Source organism: Schistocerca cancellata, chromosome 7 (assembly GCF_023864275.1).
Source record: "Schistocerca cancellata isolate TAMUIC-IGC-003103 chromosome 7, iqSchCanc2.1, whole genome shotgun sequence".
Classification (NCBI taxonomy): Eukaryota; Metazoa; Arthropoda; class Insecta; order Orthoptera; family Acrididae; genus Schistocerca; species Schistocerca cancellata.
The window spans coordinates 579,055,092-579,070,588 of NC_064632.1; the positions used below are offsets into that span (position 1 = coordinate 579,055,092).

Here is a 15,497-nt window from a genome sequence, read left to right on the forward strand (position 1 = left end):
AAGATACGTTATAGTCTTCACAGAAACAGAAACTGTCTGCTGGGCTGTATAAACTAGAAGCATGATTATTGCAGCCACTGGAATCACATTTCATTATGAATCAGGTTTACTGTTACTTCGTGGTTTCAGTAACCATCACATAACGTCTCAGAAGACACTATACACACATACAACATCTACGATCTTTCTTTACTACTCTCAATCCATTTAAATCAGATCTGCCACTGTGAAGCCACATAGCCTTCAGGAATACCATTTCTACACTCGTCCTTCTTCAGTGGTAGAAAGGTGACAGTAGATCCCAAAACAAATGCTGGACTTGGACCTACTGTTGGAACAATGCTCCTCATCTTGATCACTTAGTACCCCCACATTACTTACTATTCTCATTATTACAGAATAGACCCATTAGTGTTCAGTATGAACAGTAATATTTAATTCTTTCACTACACAGCCCGTGGAAGAGATCTGCATGCTAGTTGCCATGTCTACAGCCATTTGCTAACCCCTTTGGCAAAAAGACATACACACACATCCAGCTGGTTGTCAAGCTCCAGTAATCTGCCAGAACCAGCCAACATGACTGCAAACCAGTGCTGGCCAGCACATGCTTCATGTGTATGTAAACTTATCAGACAAGGACCAAAACATGCTGGCTTGCTGTCCCTGGTATCTCTGGCAGCTACCACATGATGTGCCAGTCTTACTGGCAGCATATGGTGCCTCGTACACTACAATCAGGTCACGTGCTCCACATGGAAATCTTTCCATCTGCCTATTTAAGATTCCGTTCAACAACCAGCAGGCAGAATTTTCTTAAGTTCTGGGCTTTACACTTGCTGTGACCAGCGCCCTCTCTGGGTTCTACACCAGCTGTGCCCAGCGGCTCACCTGTTGGAGCAGACGCTGAGCTCATGGTAGCTGTTTCGTGTCGACTCTGACACCAGCCTGGACTTGTGGATTAATGGACATTTATGTGCCAAGTGGTATTTCTTCTTGTAACTCACAAAAGGAAACCAAGAAATACAAATAGTTACTGAGGGAGAGTATTTATTCTTGTAATTCGCTGTGGAGTGTTCATTGTATCATGATCTACTTGAGAGCCAATATTTTCTTCGTGCAACATGTATTGGTCACCTCATAATTGACTATTGTACACCCAGCCAGGTGTAGGTTAGAAGACTAGCATATCAAATTTAACTAAAGGTAAATCCTCATATTTCTGATACCAGTTTTCCCTATAATGAATGATGTCCTGATTAATAGGCACAGATTACTGAAAAACACAAAGACAGTTCACTGCTGATTACAAAAAACTGCCACAAATTGTGAATTGATATTTCTGGTCTTTTGTTCTCTTAGTAAACTGAACAACTTCTGAGATTTTCCAATAAAAAGCAATCTTCATGTTGCATGTTCTTTTTACCCTTTCAACTTGTGTTACCTATCACACACTGCTCGTATTAGTATCATCATGTTTCTTGAGGCATAGACAATATCATAAACATCCTTGGTGACCCACAATTTAAAAATTATATGTATTTGTTTCAAATAATTATGTATCAAGAGAATTTTCTGTTAGGATTATATTCTTTATATGGAATGTCAGTGTCCTGGTCTGTTAAAATTAAAAGAGTCACAATTAATGATTTTCATTTAATTAACATTAGCTACAACATCGGATCAGAACATGTATATTTGGTTGGCTCATAGTTCATGTTTCCAAAAACCTTGATCATGTCTACACATAGGCAAATTTTAGTTAAAGAAATTCATTAAGACTAATCACAAAAAGTCAGTTAGAGCATCTTGTAACTTTATGCAGCAACTGTGAAAGCTTTCCTAAAATCAGGAAAAATGTGCTCTCTTATCGTATGATCATCATCTAACGACAATCAATTTAGCTTTAGGAAAGGTCAAGGCACCAGACAGGTCGTCCTGGCAACAACGAGAGTAAAAGAAAGGTTCAAGAGTAGGGATTTAAATTCCAGGCAAGAAAATATTGATGATAAGATTTGCCGATAACACTGGTATTCTCAGTGAAGATGAATAAAAATCACAAGATCTGTTGAATGAACTGAACAGTCTAATAAACACAGAATACAAACTGAGCAAGCTGAAGAAATACAAAAGTAATGAGAAGTAGCAGAAATGAGAATAGTAAGAAACTTAACGTGAAAATTGGAGATGATGAAGTTCATGGAGTTAAAGAATTCTGCTACCTTGGAAGCAAAATAACTCATAAATGACAAAACAAAGAGGACATAAAATCAGACTAGCCCAGGCAAAGAGGGCATTCATGACCAAAAGAAGTCTAGTAGTATCAAACAAAGGCCTTAATTTAAGAAGAAAACTCTGAAAATGTATAATTGGAGGGCAGTGCTGTTTGGTAATGAATAACGGGCTGTGGGAAAACAGGAACAGATGAGAACTGAAGCATCTAAGATGTGCTGCTACAGAAGAACATTGAAAATTAGGAGGACCGAGGAAGTTCTCCACAGAATCAGTGAAAAACCCTACATATGGAATACACTGGCAGGAAAAAAGGACAGGATGGTAGGACATACGTTCAGAGATCAGGTAACAACTTCCACAGTAGTAGAGGGTGCCGTAGAGGGTAAAAACTGTAGATGAAGACACAGACTGGAATACAAACAACAAATAACTGAAAGTGTAGATTGCAAATGCTACTCCAAGATGAAGAGGTTGGCACATGGGGGGGAATTTGTGGTGGGTCATGTCAGACCAGTCAGTAGGGGTGGGGGGTGGAAATTGCACTCTCTTTCAGCACAGGGGAATCAATGATCAAGTGAAACTCAATTCCAACCCACAAAAGATTTTTTCATATTTAAATAAGCCAATGACAAAGAAGGCACTCTAACACAATAAGAAGTTTCCTTTTTATTTTTACAATTAAACTCCTCTGCAACAAAACTGAGCTAACAATCCGTTTTCTACATGGATATCACTAACCAATTCAGAAAAAAATATTACAAGAAGTGCAAAAATGTAAAATATGAAGTGAATATACAGAAAATTTCTTAAAAGTACTTACACTATATATGTCTTGTGTATTTCTTGATAGTTAAAACCAATGACTATATTGACAAGAGCAATATTAATTATTTCCAAAACTTAATACCTGCTCAGAGGCTTCATCTTTAGTGTCTGGATAAATTCAGTATCATAATTGAGTAGCTTTATTTTGTCATGAAGATCTTCCATGACAATAAATGGCATGAATGCAAGACCTGGCCCCACATCTTGTTTCTCTGGAGTACGCAGCACATGATCATCATCATCCTCCATATTTTGGTGTACCTGCACAACAAAATGACACTACATGAACACAGAACAAAGTACTACTTATTCTTGTGAGACCCATTAAAAGGAGTATGGTATCTTCATGATTACAAGAAATAGTGACATCAATCATTTAACAATGGAAAATCTGGGATGGAATATCAACAATACAAATCAGGACAGACTGCTACTTACATAAAGAGGAGACATTGAAAAGTTGACAGAACTGGAGTAGGTGGCACTAACCCATCCCACTACCACTTACTCCAGTTCTGTCGCAGACATTACCTACCCCAACGAAGGCAGGGCCGCCTGTGAAGGCAGCCAAGTAGTTTACCAACTTACCTACAATCACTTTGTGGCATTCTAAAAGGACATGACAACTATAAGCTGTCCGTGGGCATGAATGGCCACTGCCAACAAGTGTCCAGGGACAGTTGGACCACCTAGTTGCTGAGCATGCAGACAAAACACTGTGTACTTGACTTCCACGACTGCGTCACACCCTGTGCCATCTGGCTTCTTCCCACCAACACTACCTTTTTCTGAATAATGCAGGTTGGAACTCTTCCTGCAACATATCCTTCACTGTTGCAACCCCCTGGCCTCAATCTTGCTAGTCCTCCTCCTCCGTCTGCCTCTATCCCCAGCACTGCTTCCAGTGCAGCCTCACACATGCCTTCTATTACCCTAACACACCTGCGTAGTACTTTCCCCTAATCTACTTGTCTCCTCTTCCTTTTTTCCCCTAAGCACAGCCTTCCAATGCCACACCTAACAGCACACCATCTTGTTCTCACCATGTACCTGCAATTGTCGATATTAACCATTAATGGTTAACATGTGCTGTTAATTTGGTTTCGTTATCAATATATGTTCAAAAGTCAGCCACTGATCAACTCAGGAAGACCGTAATGCAGTATAAATTTAGTAATAGGAGGGAAATTTGCTCGTTATTGGACTCAAATGAATGTAGCAACAAGCAAATCTTCACATTCTGACCCAGATGGGACAACTGGGATAAACTTAGCACAGGGTCATTCTCTGCCACCGGTGGCACTTGATGTGGTATGGAAGGTTGTGGTGTCAGTACACTGTACATCCTGGCCATTTTCGGCTTTCATGACCTTGGAGCTTTTACTTCTCACTCAAGTAGCCTCTCTATTGGCCTCACGAGACTGAGTGTACCCCATTCCAGTTGTCCCACTGAGCAAAACTCACCTGCTGCACAGGGAATCAAATCCATATCCTCTGCATAGCAGCTACACAGGTGGAACACTGAGCTACAGGGGTGGACCATTGAAAATTTTTTCATAATTTTCTTTTCAACTGCTAACACACATTATACTCTTCTAATCTTTGTACCCTGTTTTGTATAACATGCAGATTTTATTATCATTATCTATTCATTATGTGAACAGATTATTTTCATCTCTGAAGTAAGAGGCTCAACATAGCGTAACTACCACAATTCTTTTCTTTTTCAAAAGCTATTTTCAGCCAGACTGCTAATATTATTTGAGTGCTGAGTGTTGTTTAACAAAGAGTTATATGGCTACAGAATTAATTCCTTTCAGGGTCAATAATGAAGTTATTCCATTCTTTTTCACTACTGGCTTTAAGAATGAGAACATTTCTGTTACTTTCAAACTGCAATGAGTTAATATAAAATATTCGAAGGACGTCATTATGCCCACTGTCATTTTGAAAGGCCTAAACATAATGAACACAGGTGAACACCATGTATTGTTCTTGCTATGAACTCTGTACAAGAAATCCTTTATTAAAAAAAAAGTTTTGTGAATGAAAATAGGCTACATAATTTAATCTACTGCTTCATTTACCTCCAGCACAGGCAGTGATATGGATATCTCTCTCTCTCTCTCTCTCTCTCTCTCTCTCTCTCTCTCTCTCTCTCTGTCTCTCTCTCTCTCTCTCTCACACACACACACACACACACAGTCATATTTTATGTAACCAGCAGTTCGTATTGTTGTTGTTTTTGTTGTGGTCTTCAGTCCTGAGACTGGTTTGATGCAACTCTCCATATCATACAGTAAAGCTGCATGCCCTCGGGAAAAATTACGGCTGTAGTTTCCCCTTGCTTTCAGCCGTTCGCAGTACCAGCACAGCAAGGCCGTTTTGGTTAGTGTTACAAGGCCAGGTCAGTCAATCATCCAGACTGTTGCCCCTGCAACTACTGAAAAGGCTGCTGCTCCTCTTCAGGAACCACACGTTTGTCTGGCCTCCCAACAGATACCCCTCCGTTGTGGTTACACCTACGGCAAGGTCCATGGTTTGTATATGAAGCCAAAAATTTATGACTCAATCTTTTGCACAGCCATTTGCTAAACATATAACACTGGAATTTACCATGGTAGCAGTAACAGTTTCTATGTTAAGTTTAGCACTTAATCAGGTTCGATTCCAAATGGTACAGATGTGCTCAGCAACTGTGTTTATTGAAGGTTGTGAAAATGTATAGCAAGCAGTCTCTAATACTCTATTTATGATAGGTCTTGATTTCAATCACTGTATGTCTATCATCAGTGCGGTAAGATGCAAGTTGAATAATTTTTTTGCTTGTCAATTCAGATAGCCCCTGCTAGACTATCGATGGCAATATTTCACTCCACACAGTGTTAAGCGAAATACTGACATGGATAGACCAGCAGGAGCTGTTTGTATGGACAAGTAAAAATGATGATTTGATTTGCATCCCTGACATGGGGTTCCGCATGACTTTTCCATAACTCTCCCCATTTCCTAAACCTTTCTAGTCTTTTTCTTTCATCCCTCTTCCTTTCCCTTCAACCCTTCTGCCAGAACAAGGAGCCACTAGCTCTGAAAGTTTGTGTATTTCTATATGCTTTATGTATGCTTTCTCCTGCCTCCCCTTAGTGAGTAGATTATTTATTTGTTAAAGTATATTAAAAAATTAGTATCAGAAATGTTGTAGTTTTTAATTTTTCTAATCAGCGTTCATCCTTGGTTTCTAGTCAGCCTTGGTTACCATGGTTGCATGGAACCTGATAAATAAATAAATATTTTATTTTTGTGATTTAGTAATGATGACATGCAAGTTGGATTTTAAGGTAATTATCATTGTGCAATGAGACAAAATACTGAAATCCAGAGGAAGGATGATGAATGTTTGATGTTCCCTGTGGCTGTAAATAATGTGAAAGTGGATACAACAAGAGGTAGTTCAGTTGAGAAAGAATGAATACCCCTAAAAAAGTGATCACAGAAATCAGACAGTATCTGAAGAACCTCTGGGCAACAGAAGACATACTTCAATTGGTCAATGAAAGAAAGAAATGCAAAACAAGTTCATAGTAAGAAGGGAGTACCGCAATATAAGTCAGCTATATATGAATTACGTTGCAAGGAAGCTAAAGTAAACTGACTGCAGGAAAAAATGTGGATAAACCAAAAAGAAAATGGTCATCAGAAGGACTTATTCAGCATATACGAAACTAAAAGAAAAGGTGTCAAGCAAGAAATTCCACTTTTGAATACCAAGGAAGGAGCAGATAGGGGAAAGAGTACAATGAGGGGAGGGAGGACCTGTCTTGTAATGTTACAGATGAAAAAAATGGGTATTGATTTGGAAGACAACCCCCCATGAATTACAAACCTTGCCGAAGTGGGATGGTCCCCACAGAGGGGCCAGACTTACTCATAGTTCCTGAAGATGAGAAGCAGCCTTTTCAGCAGCTGCAGTGGCAACAGTGAATGGCTGATTTGGTCTAGTAAGTTTAGTCAATATGGCCTTGTTATGGTGGTACTGCAAACAGTTGAAAGTAAGGAGAAACTATAGTCGTTATTCTCTTCTACAAGGGTGTGCAGCTTTACTGTATGACTTAAGATGATGGAATCCTCTTTTCTAAACTATTTCAGAGGTACAATAATCCCCCATTCATATCTCCAGGTGGGTACTACTCAGGACAAAAACAAAACCGGCATTCTAAGGATTGGAGCATGGAATGTTAGATCCATTTATAGGGTAGGAAAGTTAGAGAATTTAAAAAAGAGAAACGGACAGATTTAAGACAGACATAGTGGGAAACAGTGGAGTTGAAGAAGCAGGAAGAACAGGACTTCTGGTAACATGAGAACAGAATTATAAATACAAAATCTAATAGGGGTAATACAGGAGTAGGCCTAATGATGACTAACAAAACAGAAACATGTTTGAGCTACGACAAACATTGTTGTTGTTGTTGTGGTCTTCAGTCCTGAGACTGGTTTGATGCAGCTCTCCATGCTACTCTATCCTGTGCAACCTTCTTCATCTCCCAGTACCTACTGCAACCTACATCCTTCTGAATCTGCTTAGTGTATTCATCTCTTGGTCTCCCCCTACGATTTTTACCCTCCACGCTGCCCTCCAATACTAAATTGATGATCCCTTGATGCCTCGGAACATGTCCTACCAACCGATCCCTTCTTCTGGTCAAGTTCTGCCACAAACTTCTCTTCTCCCCAATCCTATTCAATACTTCCTCATTAGTTATGTGATCTACCCATCTAATCTTCAGCATTCTCCTGTAGCACCACATTTCGAAAGCTTCTATTCTCTTCTTGTCCAAACTGGTTATCGTCCATGTTTCACTTCCATACATGGCTACACTCCATACAAATACTTTCAGAAATGACTTCCTGACACTTAAATCTATACTCGATGTTAACAAAGTTCTCTTCTTCAGAAACGCTTTCCTTGCCATTGCCAGTCTACATTTTATATCCTCTCTACTTCGACCATCATCAGTTATTTTGCTCCCCAAATAGCAAAACTCCTTTACTACTTTAAGTGTCTCATTTCCTAATCTAATTCCCGCAGCATCACCCGACTTAATTCGATTACATTCCATTATCCTCGTTTTGCTTTTGTTGATGTTCATCTTATATCCTCCTTTCAAGACACTATCCATTACGTTCAACTGCTCTTCCAAGTCCTTTGCTGTCTCTGACAGAATTACAATGTCATCGGCGAACCTCAAAGTTTTTATTTCTTCTCCATGGATTTTAATACCTACTCCGAACTTTTATTTTGTTTCCTTCACTGCTTGCTCAATATACAGATTGAATAACATCGAGGAGAGACTACAACCCTGTCTCACTCCCTTCCCAACCACTGCTTCCCTTTCATGTCCCTCGACTCATAACTGCCATCTGGTTTCTGTACAAATTGTAAATAGCCTTTCGCTCCCTGTATTTTACCCCTGCCACCTTCAGAATTTGAAAGAGAGTATTCCAGTCAACATTGTCAAAACCTTTCTCTAAGTCTACAAATGCTAGAAACGTAGGTTTGCCCTTCCTTAATCTATGTTCTAAGATAAGTCGTAGGGTCAGTATTGCCTCATGTGTTCCAACATTTCTACAGAATCCAAACTGATCTTCCCCGAGGTCGGCTTCTACTAGTTTTTCCATTCGTCTGTAAAGAATTCGCATTAGTATTTTGCAGCTGTGACTTATTAAACTGATAGTTCGGTAATTTTCACATCTGTCAACACCTGCTTTCTTTGGGATTGGAATTATCATATTCTTCTTGAAGTCTGAGGGTATTTCGCCTCTTTCCTACATCTTGCTCACCAGATGGTAGAGTTTTGTCAGGACTGGCTCTCCCATGGCTATCAGTAGTTCCAATGGAATGTTGTCTACTCCGGGGGCCTTGTTTCGACTCAAGTCTTTCAGTGCTCTGCCAAACTCTTCACCCAGTATCGTATCTCCCATTTCATCTTCATCTACATCCTCTTCCATTTCCATAATATTGTCCGCAAGTACATCGCCCTTGTATAGACACTCTATATAGTCCTTCCACCTTTCTGCTTTCCCTTCTTTGCCTAGAACTGGGTTTCCATCTGAGCTCATGATGTTCATACAAGTGGTTCTCTTTTCTCCAAAGGCCTCTTTAATTTTCCTGTAGGCAGTATCTATCTTACCCCTAGTGAGATAAGCCTCTACATCCTTACATTTGTCCTCTAGCCATCCCTGCTTAGCCATTTTGCACTTTCTGTCGATCTCATTTTTGAGACGTTTGTATTCCTTTTTGCCTGCTTCATTTACTGCATTTTTATATTTTCTCCTTTCATCAATTAAATTCAATATTTCTTCTGTTACCCAAGGATTTCTACTAGCCCTCGTCTTTTTACCTACTTGATCCTCTGCTGCCTTCACTACTGCATCCCTCAGAGCTACCCATTCATCTTCTACTGTATTTCTTTCCCCCATTTGTGACAATTGTTCCCTTATGCTCTCCCTGAAACTCTGTACAACCTCTGGTTTAGTCATTTTATCCAGGTCCCATTTCCTTAAATTCCCACCTTTTTGCAGTTTCTTCAGTTTTAATCTACAGTTCATAACCAATAGATTGTGGTCAGAGTCCACATCTGCCCCTGGAAATGTCTTACAATTTAATACCTGGTTCCTAAATCTCTGTCTTACCATTATATAATCTATCTGATACCTTCTAGTATCTCCAGGATTCTTCCATGTATACAACCTTCTTTTATGATTCTTGAACCAAGTGTTAGCTATGATTAAGTTATGCTCTGTGCAAAATTTTACCAGGTGGCTTCCTCTTTCATTTCTCTCCCCCAATCTATATTCACCCACTATGTTTCCTTCTCTTTCTTCTCCTACTCTCAAATTCCAGTCACCCATGAGTATTAAATTTTCGTCTCCCTTCACTACCTGAATAATTTCTTTTATCTCATCATACATTTCATCAATTTCTTCATCATCGGCAGAGCTAGTTGGCATATAAACTTGTACTACTGTAGTAGGCATGGGCTTCGTTTCTATCTTGGCCACAATAATGTGTTCACTATGCTGTTGGTAGTAGCTTACCCGCACTCCTATTTTTTTATTCATTATTAAACCTACTCCTGCATTACCCCTATTTGATTTTGTGTTTATAACTCTGTAGTCACCTGACTGGAAGTCTTGTTCCTCCTGTCACCGAACTTCACAAATTCCCACTATATCTAACTTTAACCTATCCATTTCCATTTTTAAATTTTCTAACCTACCTGCCCGATTAAGGGATCTGACATTCCACGCTCCGATCCATAGAAAGCCAGTTTTCTTTCTCCTGATAACAACATCCTCTTGAGTAGTCCCCGCCCGGAGATCCGAATGGGGGACTATTTTACCTCCGGAATATTTTACCCAAGAGGACGCCATCTTCATTTAATCATAGAGTAAAGCTGCATGCCCTTGGGAAAAATTACAGCCGTAGTTTCCCCTTGCTTTCAGCCATTCGCAGTAGCAGCACAGCCAGGCCGTTTTGGTTATTGTTAAAAGGCCAGATCAGTCAATCATCCAGACTGTTGCCCTTGCAACTACTGAAAAGGCTGCTGCCCCTCTTCAGGAGCCACACATTTGTCTGGCCTCTCAACAGATACCCCTCTGTTGTGGTTGCACTTATGGTACAGCTATCTGTATCACTGAGGCACGCAAGAGCGTAGTGAATGCATTATCGTCGCCAAGAGAGACATGAAGCAAACACGCACGGAGACACAAAGCAAACACCCATGGAGACACAACACAAACACCCACCACAAAGTAGAAATGTATGCTTGAAAAAATATCGTGATGAGATAAAGAAGTTATACAGACAGTTAAGGGAGACAAAAATTCAGTTGTGGCAGGTGACTAGAATTTGGTGGTAGAAAAAGGAAAATTATTAGAAGAATTTTTGCATAGAGGCTAACCAATATTTATAGTGTTTCTAGATTTATAAAAAAAAAATTGGCCATGTTGACTGGTGTACACCATTTAAAACTCTGAAGGTGGCAGGGATACAATAAAAAGGTAAGAATGGCTGTCTGCAACTTGTACACAAGCTAAACTACAGTTACAAGAGTCAAAGGACTTGAAAGGGAAGCAGAAGTATAAAAGGGAGTGAAACAGGGTTGCAGCTTGCCCTCTATGTTACTCAATCTCTACAGTGAGCAGGCACTAAAGAAAACCAAGGGGAAATTTGGAAAGGGAGTTCAGAAGAAATAAAAACAATGTGGTTTGCCAATGACATTGTAATTTTCTCAGCTACAACAAAGGTCTTGGAAGAGTAGTTTCAATAAAATCAGGCAATGCAGAGGGAGTCTCATTACGAAATGAGATACTAAACTTAGTAATTGATAAGTTTTATTATGCGGGTAGCAAAATAACTACTGACGTCCAAAGTAAGATATAAAATGCACACTGGTAACAACAAGAAAAGCATCTATGGAAAAAGAGGAAATCGTTAACATCCCTTATAAATTGAAGTATTAGGGAAAAAAAAAGAGGTCTGGAATGTAGTCTTGTATGGAAGTGAAACTGGACAATAGTCAGTTCAAACAAGAAGAAGACAGAAGCTTTTGAAATGTGATGCTATGGAATAATGTTGAAGATTAATTGGATCGATTGAATAACAAATAAGAAGAAAAAGAATTGAGTTGGGGGGAAAAATGAAACTTGTGGCACATTTGGTTAAAAGAAGGAATCAATGGATAGGACACATCCAGAAGCATCAAGGAATTGTCAGTTCGGTAAAGGAAGAAGTGTGAGGGTTAAAAATTGTAGACATGTAGAGGGAGAACAGGCTCAAATACAGTATGACAGCTCAACTGGATATAGTTTGCAGCAGTTATGCAGATAAGAAGCGACTTGCACAGGATATACTAGCGTGGAGAGCTGCATCAAACCAGTCTTTGGACTGAAAACTACAACAAAAACAAGTGGGATCCAATATTAGAATCAGAGTTTCACAGAGCTTTGGAAGACATGTGATCAAACAATGCAGAAGGGATAGATAGCAAATCTCTCTAATTTCTAAAGCCACTGTGGGAAGTGGTAACCAAACAATTATTCAAGTTAGTGTGTAGAATCAGGGAGATTGGAGATATGCCAGCTGACTTTCAGAGAAATACTGTATCATCAATACAATTCCAAAGATAAGCAAGGCCCTAAAATGAGTGACTGTTGCATAATCAGCTTAAAATTCATGCATCCACGTTGCTGACAAGAATACTGTACAGCAGAATGGAAAAAAATTGAAGATCTCTTAAATGACAATTGGTTTGGTCTAGCCTCTGGGATACATTCCTTCCCCTTTCCAGAAAGGAAGAAAGACATGGGACCACCCTCCTTCCACTGCCAACCCATTCACAGGCTTGTGCAGACCCAGAACTGTGCACACCATGGGCAACTGCTTCCAACACTATGGGTGAGTCCCCTGTCAGCATGTCATGGGGGTATGGGCATCTGGTCACCCTTCCCCACCCACCACCTCCCAAGGAGGGAGGAGTGTAGTAACCCATCCTTTACTATGTCTTTGCTGCTGCTACCGTGGCATGCATAATGCAGTTTGAGTAGGGCACTATTCGACTCTTCCAGGCCCCCACCAGAGGTTGTTGCTCATGGTCTGGCATATCAATCACTTGCAGCCAAGAACCAGTGACCCCTTGTGGGTGTAAATGTGCTTTTTATGTCCATGCAGCTGCTTCAGCCAGTAGTCGGTGTCTGTACTAGCCATCTGATTGCATGAATATCTGATTACATGCATCTTTAGCCTGTACCTTTCCTGTATGATGTCACTTTGTAACCTATAACTATGCTGTCACTCAGTGGCCTAACAAACTGTAGATTTCTTGTAACTGCATTTCTCATTGTGAATGCACACCACAACACAATGTATAAAAATGTTCATATGCTGTGTAATCAAACAATTGAAAATCCAGAATGGAACAATGACAATATTATGAATGGAACAGATTGCTACACACCATATAGCAGAGATGTTGAGTTGCAGTCAAGCACAACAAAAAGACTACTAAACAGCTAAGCTTTTGGCCAGGAGACATTCTTTTGAAATACACAACTTGTGACACAAACATTCATGCAAATGCAGCTCATGCACAAAGGACTACTGTTTCTGGCTGCTGAGACTAGACTGTGAGCAACAGCACATGATGGGAGAAGCAATTTGGGTGGTGGGGGTTAAGCAGGATGGGACAGGGTAGGAAGTGGGTAGAGAGCAGTTTATGGGAGCAGACAGGGATGAGTTGGAGAGAGGGCAGAGGGTGGGTAATACAAGGCTGTGTAGTGCTGGATAGGGAACAGGGAAGGAGAGAGGTGCATAAAGGACAGTCACTAACAAAGGTTGAAGCCAGGAGGGTTACAGAAATGTAGGGAGAGTTCCCACCTGTGCAATTCAGAAAAGTTGGTTTTGGTAGGAAGGATCTAGATGGAACATGCTGTGAAGCAGTCATTTAAAAGAAGAGTGTTTTTTCGGGCAATGTGCTCAGCAACTGGGTTGTCCAGCTGTTTCCTGGCCACAGTTTGTCAGTGGGCATTCATGCAAACAGACAGCTTGTTGATTGTCACGCCCATGTAGAATAAAGCACAGTGATTGCAGCTTAGTTTGTAGATGACATGACTTGTTTCACAGGTAGTCATGCATTTCAGGGGATAGGTAATGCTTGTAACCAGACTGGAGTAGCTGGTGGTGGGATGTTTTACATCTAGGTCTATGATGGGGATATGAGCCATGGTTCAAGGAGTTGGGAGCAGGTGTTGTGTAGTGATGGATAAGGATTTAGTGTAGGTTTGGTTTGCAGTGGAATACACTGGGGGAGGGGTGGGGAGGATAGTGGGTAGGACATTTCTCATTTCAGGGCACAATGAGAGGTAATTGAAACCCTGGCAGAGATTGTGATTCAGATGCTCCAGTCCTGGGTTGTACTAGTTCACAGGGGGAATGCTCCTCTGTGGTCAGATGGTGGGAATTTGGGAGGTAGTGCATGATGGAAGAGATTACGCAAGGGAGATCTGCTTCTGTACAAAGTTGGGAGGGTAATTATCGTCTGTGAAAGTGTCAGTGAGACCCTCGGTATATTTTGAGGACTGCTCATCACTACAGATGTGACAATGTTGCATACATTGATAGTACAGATATATTTGTTTGTCCTCTGTATCTGATGCCACTGATGATGGGCTATATGCCCAAATATCAATCTGGTAATTAAATACTTTCAAATGCAGCTTATGGTGTTCAGACATATATCCTTTATCAAAGGTACTAATGCCTTTCCACTGTCTTAGACATCGGCTGTATTAAGTATAGATCTACTACACAATAGTGATGTGTAAAAATTTGTGTTGGAATGGGACTTTAATGTGGATTTCCTGCTTACTGTGAGTGGTTGCTGTAAGCACACTGGCTATCAGTGCACATTGCCTGGACCTACCCAAACTTCCATATATCACACTATCTACATCTTTATAATGTAGTCCTCCAGAATATAATGTTGTGAGAAGTAGATGGTAAATTTAGTGGACTATGATATAAGGATGTAGACAGTCTGACATATGTGAGTTTGGGTCAGTCTGTGGAATGTGGATGGACAGACAAAGTGGTTAAGGTGACCACTCATGATAAACAGGATATCTAGGTTCAAGTTCCAATCTGGCACAAATTTTCATATGTCACTATTAGGTAGTAGCTCTAGAACTAATTCAGCTGATGTCAAGAAATTCTTGGTTGGGAAATTAACTTCAAATCACATCTGTTATAGCCCGGACTTTGATGTCTCATTTGCCTTATGTTGGCACAATGTTTGTGATGAGGAACAAATCAACAGATTAATGTGCCTAGATTGTCTCAAAACTTTTTATGCCCATAGATTCACAATGAACACAATGAACACTCTAACACATCCAACAAGATGCCTATACACATGGTGTGCCTCAACAAAACCTGGGATTTTTTCAGCTACTGATTTTGTAGTTCATGAATGGGTAGTAATTTGTACATTGGAATGCCATCTTGTAAGGGGTCCGCAGGCCCTTACTACTAGGTTTGCACTCACACAGGTCGACAGGGCAACTATCGATAGGGTGTCGGGTCACGAGAGCGAGAGTTGAGTCAGGCAGAGTGTGTATTGTAGGTTCCCGCGAGGCGGGCACAGCTGAGCAGAAGCCAGCAATTAATAGAAATTACCGACAAAGGGAGTGGCCATCGCCGCAGTTTAACCCCTTTGTATTAGCCTAATACGGGAAGTGATAAAGTATTATTACTAAAGTGAGTCAGTGATATTTATGTGCCGATATTTGAGATTTCGCGTCTACCGCGCCGGCATCATCTGGATTGCAGTGTTGGATTGCAGTGTTGGATTGCAGTGATTGGATTTGCGTGTGACGAG

The 15,497-nt window shown here is 40.4% G+C and overlaps 1 pseudogene; it reads right to left on the reverse strand.

The window, feature by feature from the left end:
- Window positions 1-15,497, reverse strand: part of LOC126092909 (intraflagellar transport protein 57 homolog) — a 136,143-nt pseudogene that overhangs the window by 119,205 nt on the left and 1,441 nt on the right.